Source organism: Uranotaenia lowii, chromosome 3, assembly GCF_029784155.1.
Source record: "Uranotaenia lowii strain MFRU-FL chromosome 3, ASM2978415v1, whole genome shotgun sequence".
In the NCBI taxonomy this organism is placed as follows: domain Eukaryota; kingdom Metazoa; phylum Arthropoda; class Insecta; order Diptera; family Culicidae; genus Uranotaenia; species Uranotaenia lowii.
In genome coordinates this window covers 330,073,047-330,085,742 of record NC_073693.1, presented here as the reverse complement: position 1 = coordinate 330,085,742, position 12,696 = coordinate 330,073,047, and the positions used below count along the sequence as shown (strand labels likewise).

Sequence of the window (12,696 nt, the reverse complement as noted above, 5' to 3'; positions counted from 1 at the left end):
TCAAATGGCGCTCAGTTCGGTCTGGTCGAAGGCCGGCCATTTATAATGACAATTTAATTTAAAAAAAAATACAGTGCTAAAATGAATTTTACTCATACACTTGGTAAAATAAGTCAGAGTAACTGCAGCGCTAAAAATTTGTTTGAATGTTAACGTTCAACTCCAAAAACTGAATAGTTGACTTACAACTTTTTATTTTATTTTTGTCTAGTATTCGGCCTAATTTTTGCTTCGAATGTGTCTCCTCGTCTCCAGACTTGGGTTTCGAAGTCAAATTCGGAAAACTTAGTTATGAGTACAAAAAACCTTTCCGGTGAGTTTTCTGCCGAAATTCACCCTAAACTTTTTGATCGTGCACTTCTTGACAACTGTCAGTCGACATATCATGCCATCTTTTTCGTGCTCGCGCGCTCGGACTTTCCCTCTCGTTCGTTTATTTGTGCATCCGTTCCGTTTTGATCTCTTCATTCGGTTTGCAGTTGTCAATCGTGACGGTCACGATTTCCGCGAGTGAGTTTTGTTTTTACGCACCAACCAAGAAGTCAAGTTCCAAGTGTGAATAGTTAAAAAATACTCCGGAAAAAAACAAACCTCTGACAAGTTCTAGTTTCTGGCTATCGTCGCGAAAAAACCTGTTTCCTAGCCATTCCGGTTTCCGTTCTAAACGTGCATTGATCCGCGTTGATCTATGGACAGCCGGAAGTGCAAAATTCTACATCCGCCTACTGTGCATGGATTTTTTCGGTGTGTGTTGTTACTGGGTCAGAAATTTTTTTGAGAAGGTGACAAAATATTTACATAATAAGCAAACCAAGCAAGAGAATTCCGGATTATTGTTTACATATTTTAAAATTTGAGTTAAGATTTTGGTAGTGTTGCAATACAGTTAAGCAACTTGTTGATGGAAGATTCCTATGCGAGAATTGATCAAAATCATTAAATTTAGTCCTCAGCGACCTGGGGACAAAGTGCAAACTGGACCGCAATCTGCCTGCACTGTGGCCAACGTGCCGCACCTCACCAATACCAGCTCAATCCGTCCACGGATAGCTGATGATGTGAACGGGAACCAGCAAAAAGGCCACAACAGCCTGTGCAAACTGAGCCGTCGAACAGAGGCGGACCGATTTGACCGACTCACGGAAGAAAAAGAAACGATACACGAGGGGCCTTGGTTTCCGTCATCAGCAGCAGCAGCAGAACCCCGTCATCATCATTAGCCGTCAGCCACATCGTCATCGTCATCGTTAGTGGGAAACATCATCAGGCGGTTCTGCTTCTCGGGGTAGTCAGTTGGTTGTTGGTGGCCCTTTCGAAGAGATTTCGGTGGCCCATCGTCGTCGTCGTCGTCGGTGACTTGAGCGAGGGACCTTGTGGGTCGTTGATGGGTTCACGTTGTTTCGTGTGCAGTTATTTTTTAACGTTTAGCTAAGATCCTTCCCAGTTTTGTGGGCTCAAACGCTTACAGCGACCGAATCTAGAAGATAATTATCCCATCGAAAGTAGGATTAGTTCGGGTGGGATGATGAGTGAATTATGACATCGGATTTCAGTTCGATACAGATTGCAAAAGGTTTCAGAAGGAAGCAAGCCTAAATGCATAGGTGCCAACAGTGAATTATGAAAAAAGAGAAGAATTGATTAAGTGAGAAGGTTGCGCAGATTTTAACCTGGATACATTTGAAGCAACATCAATTAGTGCGTGGAACAAAAAATCTTCGTTATCGAAAGGATACAGTTTTGGGGACTTTGTTGTAGACTCTAGTTAAAAAAACTATATAGGTAAGTTTATCTGAATAACTCTTTGTTCCAAATATTTCCTTGTTTTAATCTTAGTTTCATAAATAGTTATTTCCTTATTTTAATAGGTATATTTTAATGTAAGTAGGTATCAAAATTTGACCCAAAAATTGGTTGTTACTCTCGTAAAACACTTAAGGTACATGAAATGGTAAAAAAGAAATATGTTTTAATGCTAAATGATTCAAACATTCATAGAACTTCCAGATCTAGTGTAATTAAAAAAAATATCCGAAAATCTATTTCCTGGGACTTTTTTTGGAATTTCGCTGGAGCATGTTTGAGAACTGGTAAAATGATAAAGGTTGTTAGCATTAGTATATTTTATTGATTTTTGTAATTTTTAAAACTTTTGTAATTTTTGCAATTTTTTGTTATTTTCTAAATTTTATACCTTTTTTTCTTGTTTTTTATGACTTGTGGCATTTTTTCATTTGTTATTTTTTAAAATTATTTCTCATGTTTGTCATTTGTGATTTTTTTTTTCCATTTTTGTGTTGGTTTTTTTTCGTTTGTTTTGTCATTTTTGTATTTATGGTTTTTATACTTTGGTCAACATGACAAAAATTCTTTTTATTTTTGTTAATTTTTTCATTTATTAATAATTTTATTTAATAATTTTATTTAATAATTTTATTTATTAATATTTTGTCAGTATTTTTAGTTTAAAAAGATTAATGGCATAACAAAATTATAATTCATAAAAGTTTATTGTCATTCTTGTCGTTTCTGTCAGTTTTGTATGTATTGTGACCGGCACGAATAAAATCAATAATAAAATGCCGGTATTTCAGCTTCTCAAAACCTTTTAGAATGGCGAGTTCGTAGGAAAGCTGGTAGATTCAAGATAATTTTTCACTTAAAATTATATTTTTCAATTTTTTTTCTTCACTCAGTAGCAACCCAAGCAACCAAAAGCCCCATATCTACTTAAACTCGTGCCTCCAAAGTTCGAATTTCGCTGAACAAAGGTTCTAAAGGGAATTGGTATCGAATTTTCTCAAATGTGAGCATGAAAGTTACAAAAAGTTCCTCAAATAGCTTTTTTATGACGCAGCAATCGCATCACTAAGTATTGAAGTTGCAAAGAGGGCCTCAAATAGCCTTCTACAGACTTGAAGTTCCAATAAGTTCCTCAAATAGCCTTTTTGTGACATGCCAATCGCATCCATTCAGTATAAAAGTTATAAATTTCGGTCTCAAATAGCCTTCTATGGACTTGAAGTTCCGAAAAGTTCCTCAAATAGCCTTTTTTGTGACATATCAATCGCATCCATATAGTATAACAGATACAAAATTAGGTCTCAAATAACCTACTATGGACTCGAAGTTCCAAAAAGTTCCTCAAATAGCCTTCTTTGAGACATGTCCGCCATTTCATGAATATGAAATGTGAACGAACATCACAAAAGAGCATATACAGACCCCGTTCGATTTTGGCAACATTCGATTTTGGTAACATCCGAGCAAACACCGTTCGTTTTTGGCAACTCCAAAAAAAGACGTTTTTTGTCTCTTTTTTATTTTTTATTTTCATATATTTTAGCATGATTTTTATAATAATAGTTTTATAATAGTTTTAAACAGTAAAAACCTGATTTTTTTCATGTTTTACTGCTTAAAACTAATATAATTAAGTCAAATTAAAAATTTTAAGCTAATATAAGGTTTAACCAAATATAATTGAAATCAATATTCACCACACTTATTTTCTTCATACAATGAGAAGGCGACACCATCAGCATCCTCTAGCGGACAAAATGGAAGCACTAATTCGAGAAATTCGTCTAACTTGTGAATAGCGTGTATTCCGACTCGACTTGATCAGGGATGCCAGTTATAATAAATGAAATTGTTTCTTTCTATTCTTGCACCATAAAAATTTTAGTGAAACAACAAACAAACAAAAAGGGGTTTAAGAAAATGTCCCCATTCCATACTTGTAAATATTTCTGAACAAAATATGGAGCGGAGTTATAACTTTCAATTACCTTCCTTATTTGATTGTTTCAAAAGATACATAGATTTGGATGCGCATAAAGTGTTTTTTTTAGAAAAAGATTTCAAATTCTATCGGTCAGAATAGAAAAAACTGCTTAACTGTTGATAAAAATTTTGTTAACTAAAAGTTAAGGAAAAAAATATTTACGTAGAAATATCGTTATTTTTTCTCTACTAGATGACGGGTGACGCTTTTCAATTTGGCAAAAAATGGTTTTTTTAACGATTCGTATTAAAAGATGGTATTGTTATTGCCTCACTCTAGATGTTTCTTGTTAATATTTGAACATTTTCAAACAAATTGGTTTATCATTACCAAACTATAAAGTTTGTTAGATCATTTATCAAATTCAGATCTTAGGTTAACGGATATCATACCGAGCTTTTATCCAGCAATAACATGAAAATAATCTACTTTAAATGTTTATAGTTAATGAATTGACTGAAAAATCAAAGCTAACAAATCGTTTCCGAAATGCCAGTGCTAAAAAAAACAAAAGGCTAACAACTAATATTCATGTTTTCTGATAATGGACTTGGAATTATGCCTAAGAGACTTGTGACATATCTTCTGAAAACAATGAAAGAAATGAAGGCTGGTGGCGCGAATTTTGAATTCATTTCTTAAATGAGCGGAATTAAATGTTTTAAGTGTTTCTGAACTAAACAAAAAATTGATGAAAATTTGTTCGCACGGCATCCCTGATCAGCATTTTGACAGCTTCAGATTAACTTTTTGAAAGGGCACAAATTGGTTTTTTTATTAATTTAGACAAATGTGTGAAACAGAATTGTTTTTTCTTCAAAATTTAAACCATTTGTACTGAAATAAATAAAAAAAAAAATCTTTCGATTCTCAATGAATAATCGGAATGCGATATATTTCTTAATGATTTCCCATCATTTATTTGTACTCGTGAACGCAAAACAAAAATCTAAACAAATACAAAATCAAAGCTGAAAAAGTTTCACACAATCGATTATCAAGGAGAAAACAAAATTTAAGCACATTTTTTTAATCAACACGAAAATTGTGTGCTCATTAAGCATCATGTCATTTGTTGTTACTAAGAAGGAAAAATTCTGTTCCAGCCATGGAATGTGACGAAATTGATTAAAAATTTAGCTCAGGTTCCGAATGGCATGTATATTGGTTTTGAAATGAAACATTTTTATTTTTCATCACTATTACAAAACAAATCATAATCCAAAACACAAAAAAAAACTATTTAAATGTAACTAGGAAAAATTAATAATAATCATTTTTGAATTTCCATTTTTTTTATTTTTTTTATCTATATTTAATTTTCGTCTTTCAGCTAAGCTTTAAACACTTTTATTAAGCTTCCGCTTAATTTGATTTGCCGTTTTGTATGACATATATATTCTAGGAAACGGATCGTTGAAACTTAATAGCGCAAATGTTTGATTAAGAATATGTAGTTTGTTTGTTTTCTCGTAAAGTGCTGATGGAAATTTGCAATGCAAAAGTCTAAAATCTGTGCTGGCAGATTTCATCGCGAATGTCGTAATTAAATTTATTTCTAGTAATTTATGAAGTCATTATAAATAAGTTGTTCATTACGAATGCTTGACTTTGAAGTCTAATAACATTCCCTTTTCATTCTTTATTTTGTAAAACTGTGCGCTAAACCGATAGTGATATTACAATCACGATGTTTAAGAGTATCAGCAGCGGTCAGGTGTCAAAGCTATAATAACACTCAATTTTGCTCCTTGGTATTGAAAAGGCAAGCCATGAGCCATATTTGAATACCGACCAGCTCATGACCAGCTCCAGGTGCTAAAGTGTCTAGAAAAAAATTAAAAAAGAAAATAGCAACAAAAAACAACAACACCTATCGGAGCGTCACCAGTGGCAAAAATGGAAACCAGTTTTGCGCACTTACTAGTGCGCAAATGAGCTGCTTAAGCTAAAAAAGAACCTAGAATGTGTCCCGGGTTAACACCTAGGATAGCACTTACCGCTGCCGATGTTTTAAGGGTTTGGATAACGTTTTAAAAATTGTAACAATATGCGCTTTTTATAATTTTTATTTATTCAAAAAGTACTCATTTCACTTCCGCCTTTTCTATATCTTACGCCACACTTTTTGCGATAGTCAATTGAAAAATCATGACAGCTGGCACCTCTGATCAAAGCTCCGCAAAAATTCACAGTGTAATACTTCCATTTCTGTCGCCAGATAGCGCTATTCGTGTCTCCCGATTTCTCGTTAAGTGGTGTATATCGGTTCTAGTATATCTGGTTTAACATCAATTTTGACTAATTTGAAATAAAAATCAAAAATAAAAAAGTGGCAAAAAAACCGTTCGATTTTGGCAACAGCAAATTTACGGGCGTGTTGCCAAAAACGAACGGGGTCTGTAATCAATAATTCATTTTTTGTAGCTTGGAAATTTTTGAAATGTATAATTTATATTGAAACCTCAACTCAGAACAACTTGAAGCTTATCCGCAAAGGATTGTTTTTGAAAGAGTTAATTTTTTTACTTTGAAAAATTTTGTCCAACTGTATTTACTTACCACGAATTTATTACACTTAGTTAACTTTTTCCACGACATCGAGCCAGTAACGAACGAGGAACTTGTGGCTATCGCTAGAAATCTTGAGGTGAATAAGGCCCCTGGTCTGAACGGAATCCCAAATGCAGTGTTGAAGGGCGCGCTACAGACCATTGCAGGTACTTTCAGAGTGATGCTACGAAAGTGTATCGACGAGGGATCTTTCCACAATCTGTGTCGAAGTTGGTGCTACTACCGAAACCAGGGAAACCCCCAGGGCATCCATCATCGTACAGACCCATTTGTCTGCTGGACACCCTTGGTAAGCTACTGGAAAGGATATTACTCAACAGACTTATCATCTACACAGAAGGCGAAACTGGACCATCGGACAGACTGTTCGGTTTCGGAAACGATCGACGTTAAGAATGCATTTAACAATGCCAGCTGGGAAGCTTTTGCTAAAGCGCTTCACAGGATGCGTATTCCCAATACCCTCTGCAGGAAAATAGGAAGCTTCTTCGAAAATACAGTGAGCGAAATAAGAATAGCACCACTATGTGTTTTGCTTGTTAAAATATGAATGATTGAAAATTACGAAAATTTTCTTCCACGGTTTGTTCTGAATTGCTTGACGAATAAATCAAGCATAAGTTTACTTTTTTTGGACGTAGCAATTGGCGTTGAGGACCAAAAATGTGAAAAAGGGGTGCGAAATAAGAATAGCACCACTTGAGTTTTTCAACAAAAACAAGATTATTTTTTAAAATTTACTGTGTTAAAGTGAATAATAATGCTTCTACGAATTATTTGAATAGATAACTGCATTTTAAGGAGTTTTCCAGAATTCCAAAGGTTTTCAAAGGTATTAAAAGGGGGTTTTAAGAGATGCTCCTTTAGCGTTAAGGAATTTGATATTTGAGCTATAAAACTTTATCAAACTGCTTTATTGATTCATTAACATTCATAAGTATGATGCAAAATGATAAAACATTAATTTGAAGCTGAGTTTAAATCCAAAAAGCAGGTTTGAATTCGAAAATACTAAAGTTTTTTAATAAACACTATTTCTCTAGTTTTAAGTCATAGATGGCAGCACTATCTTGCCATTTAACCAAATTCATGCCCATTTTCGAATATCCGGGATTAATTAAGGTGTGCTGGATGATTTTGGTCAAGAAATAAATGCATGTATCTTGTGAACGCTTTGGAAATTCTAAGATCACTAAATCCAAAAAAAAAAAGAATTGCATAAAGGTCACTAAAAGTGAATTTTTTGCACCGATTATCAGAATAAAGTTATACTTTGCGATGGAACTTGATGGACCAGACGACTAGCAGTATTCTTGGTATTATTTGCAATTGAATCGGGAGTTGAGATGAGCAGGAATTTTGGCGGTTGTACATTTTTGTGCTGGTGATTCCTCTACAAATGCGGAAAAGTTTTCTGCAGCGTGAATGCGAAAATACCTCAAAATGATGAATATGGGCGTAAATAAACCTGGAAAATCAATATTGAGACAAAATTTGGTTTTAACTGCAAGATAGTGCTGCCATCTACGACTTGAAACTGGAAAAAAGTGTGGTTCACTTAACAAAATCAAAGTTTTTTATTTCCAACCTATTTTTTTATGATTCAAAGTTAATCTCGAATGTTTGTTTCATCATTTCACGTCATTTTAATGAAGAAAGTAAGTAGTTTGGAAAAGAATTACCGCTCAAATATCAAATTTCTTAACGCTAGAGGAGCATCTCTTAAAATTCCCTTTTAATACCTTTGAAAACATTGGAATTCTGGAAAACTCCTTAAAATGCAGTTATCTATTCAAATAATTTGTAGAAGCATTATGATTCATTTTTACTCAGTAAATTTTTAAAAATAATCTTGTTTTTGTTGAAAAACTCAAGTGGTGCTATTCTTATTTCGCACCCCTTTTTCACATTTTTGGTCCTCAACGCCAATTGCTACGTCCAAAAAAAGTAAACTTATGCTTGATTTATCCGTTAAGCAATTCAGAACAAACTGTGGAAGAAAATTTTCGTAATTTTCAATCCTTCATATTTTTACAAGTAAAACACATAGTGGTGCTATTCTTATTTCGCTCACTGTAGAGTCTTCACGTACGAAACCGAAACTGGGTTACGATCTATTGCCCTAACAGCGGGAGTTCCACAGGGTCCTATACTAGGACCTGTGCTTTGGAATGCCATGTATGATGAGGTGTTAACGCTGAAACTACCAGCAGGCATTTGTGTTTTGTTATTTATTTCTGATCAACGGATCACATGTAGATCCAAAAGATAACTTAAAATTAAAGTTAAATACAAAACAGTCTAACTATGGGGTTCTCTGGGCCCTCATCACTTTTCTTCGGAAAACATCCCTCGAAACGTCGAAGTCAAAATGCTCCGAAAAACGGTTGAACGATCTCATTGCACCCATGAAAGCGCTGTTAGCTCCGTAATTGTTCATTCGAATTGGAATGTACAATTGAAGATCCTGATTTCAAAATCTACGGGGTCGTACACTAGGCGGAATACACTCCAGTAGCGTGGGAAAGTCGATTCGCGATGTCAGGAGGCCGGCGACGTATGAGGCACGTGTTACTAGTCTGCGGGTTTGAAGGGTATCGGCATTGATTTTCGTAGCTTAGCAAGCGAAAAGGGCCTTGCCAGTTCAGGTGTCTAAGGGCATATCGCAAAAATAGCCGCTGAATGGCCCCGAGCCGATCGACACCGTTCATGATGCGTATTCAAGGATGGAACAAACAATGCTGCAGTATAAGCTTTTCAGGCAATACACGCCCTTGAAGTCCTTCGCCACTCTAAAAATGAAACCAAGACTTCTGGATGCTTTGTCAATCACGTAGTTTGTGTGTGTGTCTTGAATTCCAGGCGCTAATCTAAGATAACGCCAAGATCGTTAACGTGGTTCACACGTGAGATGGGTTCGTCTCAAGGAAGTACTCCGCAATTAAAGGCTGCCGCTTACGAGGAAAGCTGATGACTACATATTCGCTACTGTTTAATGGCAGGCTGTTAATGTCGCACCAATCAGCGAAGAGGTTGAAATGGCATTGCAGAATATTTATGTCGTCGTGGTCGTTTATGGTGTAAAAAAGTTTTAGGTCATCAGCATAGCAAAGTTTGCGGACGTCGAGGAGTGACAACACGTCGTTGAAATAAATTAGGAAAATAATCGGTCCTAGATGGCTATCTTGGGGCACACCGGAGGTGGCAGGAAACTGCCTGGAAAAGGTGTCACTCGTTCGAACAATCAATTTACGACCAAAAAAGGATTCAAAATTACCAATTCAAATAATTTGGCAATCGAAAATTAGGCAGAGATTCCACGATAATTGGTAACATCTCTCCTATCTCCTTTTTTATGTGTAAGCTTCCTTCCATAGAAGAGGGGAAGTGGTTCTATCTAGCGAAGCTTGAAAAATGAACCGAATAGAGGTCAACAAAACAATCATGAAACTTTTAAAAAAGCAGCTGGTATCCCGTCCGGGCCCGTAGAAAAGGAATTTTTGAGCTTCGCTGCTGCTTTAGAGATGACTGCCTCCTCGATCTCAATACCATTTATTGGAAAGCCCAATGACGAAACGTTCCTGACAGCACTAGCTTAATGTTCTGGGGATGTTGAAGCTGAAGTGAAGATACTGGAAAATTTTTGGGCGAAAAGATCGCAGATTCCACGATTAGAGTTCGCCGTAATGCCGTTCAGAAACATGTTTCAAGGTATACCAGGTTCTTTCCGCTGACTATTTACGTGTTTCCGAAACGATTTAGGGCAAGACTTGAGGTTACGTTGTACGCGACGAAGTTAGTTATGGTAACAACGTTCACTGGCATTTTTTAAACGGAGCTAAGTTCACGATATATATCCTTAGTGTAGGATGATTTTTGCTTCTTGTAGTTTCGAAGAGCACATCTTTTTGCCGTCTTCAGTTATCGCAGTTCAGTCGTGATCCAGGGGATTCGCATATTTCCGCCGCTAGAGCGTTTTGGAACGTGGCAATCGATGACATAATTCAGGATGTGTGAGAAGGTATCATCGGCAGCTTTGGGATTTGATAGATCAAGCTCAGATACCCAGTCGATAGTGGCCAGAATGTGAGAGATGTCTTCGAAGTTAGCGTCCTTAAAGTCGAGGTAGAAGGTCGCTGGTTTTTCAACTGTACACAGATAAAAAAATGTAATCCTACATTACAAGTAATTTTACATTTTTGTATCATCGCGCTGAAAAATTTGAAAAAGAGTATAGCATCTTCGCTTCTGCGGTTCGGCTCCGTTAGGGTAAGTTAAAAATTTTAGTGTTCAGCTACTCTGGAGTTAACCAATAGTTTTGAATAACAGTGGTGATGGTTGATTGAATGATTTGTTCATTTATATTTTACAGGAATTTAGCAGCTGTGATTGGGTGTCATCCTGCAGTATCCTGAGGCAAATCAAACTTACTTGAAATTGGAAGCTAAAAATTCCTACTCACATTAACGAATAGCGTTACTTCAATTGTGCGGCTGCCAATTCTCAGCTGACAACAGACGATTCTACAGGCAGGAAAATGTGATTGTGATTATGCGAATAACGTGTGTGAAATTATGTGTTTGTTATCCCATATTAAGGCTATGATCATTTAGTATCCGGGCAGTTACAAACGTGTGTATTTTAAAAACTATTCATTTGATCGAAAAACTTTCTATGGAGGAAATGAAGGTGTTAATATGACATTTAATGTAAAAATATAAAAAAAATGTTTATCGATGATTTCAAGAAATACTCTAACTTTTTCATAAAATCTCTTTTTGATCTTTGCACACTTTTTTCAGTCATGTATTGATTTATTTTTTTTACCACAGATGCAAAACCTTTGCAAAATAATGATATTTTACACAAACTCACCTAGATAAAGCAATTGGAATCTGGTTGGAACCTTTTCATGAGTAGGCATCTCGAAGAATTTGATATCTTAAATCCGGTTTTAACACAAATTTTTTTGTCCATCAGAACACATCTGTCATATTGCGTAAAAACCGGATGCACAGATCGCGATCTTTGGAACTGATCATTATGAGTTATTTACTTGGTGTCTACTAGTCAGGAAACACGTTTTGCCCGCCGGAAATGGATTTTTTGCATTATTTAAGGAGTCTGCATTCAGTTATCCCCAATAACCATAGACTTCTTACCATATTTAAGATCAAGGGTTGCACTCCGATGGTTGCTTTGAACTTCGTATGGTTTCTAGAGTGGCTCCTTATACTTCTTAACCATTTGGTCCGAAAAAAAATCAGAAAAAATTAACAGTTCATGAGCTTTTAAGTCAACAATGAATTTTCGAGGCGCAAAATGCGTAAAAGGAGCAAATTTGTGCAAAATTATTTGTACCATGTCTTTTTGCATCGTAAATATCTCAAACACAAGTTAATTTAAAAATCTATCAAAAATAGGCAAGATAGTCTTTTTCATAACCAACACAACGCTTCTAAAGTTTTGCATGTCAGAGCTCTATTAACGTAGCTATCACCGAAATAAAGTGCCCGGATACTAAATGATCATAGCCTTATTAAACAGGTTCTCAGATGAAGTGTAGTTAGATAATTGAATTTAATAAAAGATCTTTGTTAAAAAAAATATTTGTGTTTTTATATTGATTTTTGAAAATTTCTTGCATGAGAGTATTATGAAACGAGGCTGAAAATGTAAATCTACAGTAAACAATCTACTCGAATGGGGCCGGATATTTACATGCCAAGACCAGTATTCATACATGTAAATACCCGATTCCCTTCTACCCATGCTCTTGCAAGTAAAATTCCGTGAATATTTTTAAGTGTGTAGCGTTCAGCCTAGTTACTTCAAGTTATGCCAATAGAGCAGGGTTATGTGGGACCACTTTAACATGCGGTGCAGGAGCGAATTCGATGATCGGTAAAAGAGATCCACCATTGGCAGAGGCCCAGCGTACGACCGTATTCGTTCACCAAGCCGTTAATCTGGCGCGAGGTGGCTGCACTCAGGGAGTCCAATATGATGTTTGAAGGCGCCGAAAAAGTAGACCGTGCTGGGTCCGGCTACAGAAAGCTGCCATGATTGGAGTACCACTTCAAACCGGGCATATTGAAATCGCCAATGAAAAGTAAGTCTGGAGCGCAGAAGGAACTAACTTCGAAGATGCAACGAGAAAACGACCCAGCGAGGGTAACATATCTTGAGCGATCGGGTGGCAGGTACAGTACACATACGTACAATTTTCGGTCTACAAGATCAATGCGGATGCTGTGGGTGCGTAGGATGCTCCACCTCCGGGGAGTATCCGAATACTTCCCGGCCTTCTTCGCAGTGGAAATCGTTGGTAAAGG

General features: G+C 36.1%; 1 protein-coding gene across 1 annotated transcript in view; it reads left to right on the top strand.

Annotated features, from left to right (window-relative positions):
* Window positions 1–482: 482 nt before the first annotated feature.
* The window catches only part of LOC129754569 (uncharacterized), a 43,387-nt gene continuing 31,173 nt past the window's right edge, over window positions 483–12,696 (top strand). Inside the window, exon 1 of the mRNA XM_055750709.1 lies at window positions 483–1,782. The gene's annotated coding sequence lies outside the window, so the exon portion shown is untranslated. The remainder of the gene's footprint in view (window positions 1,783–12,696) is intronic.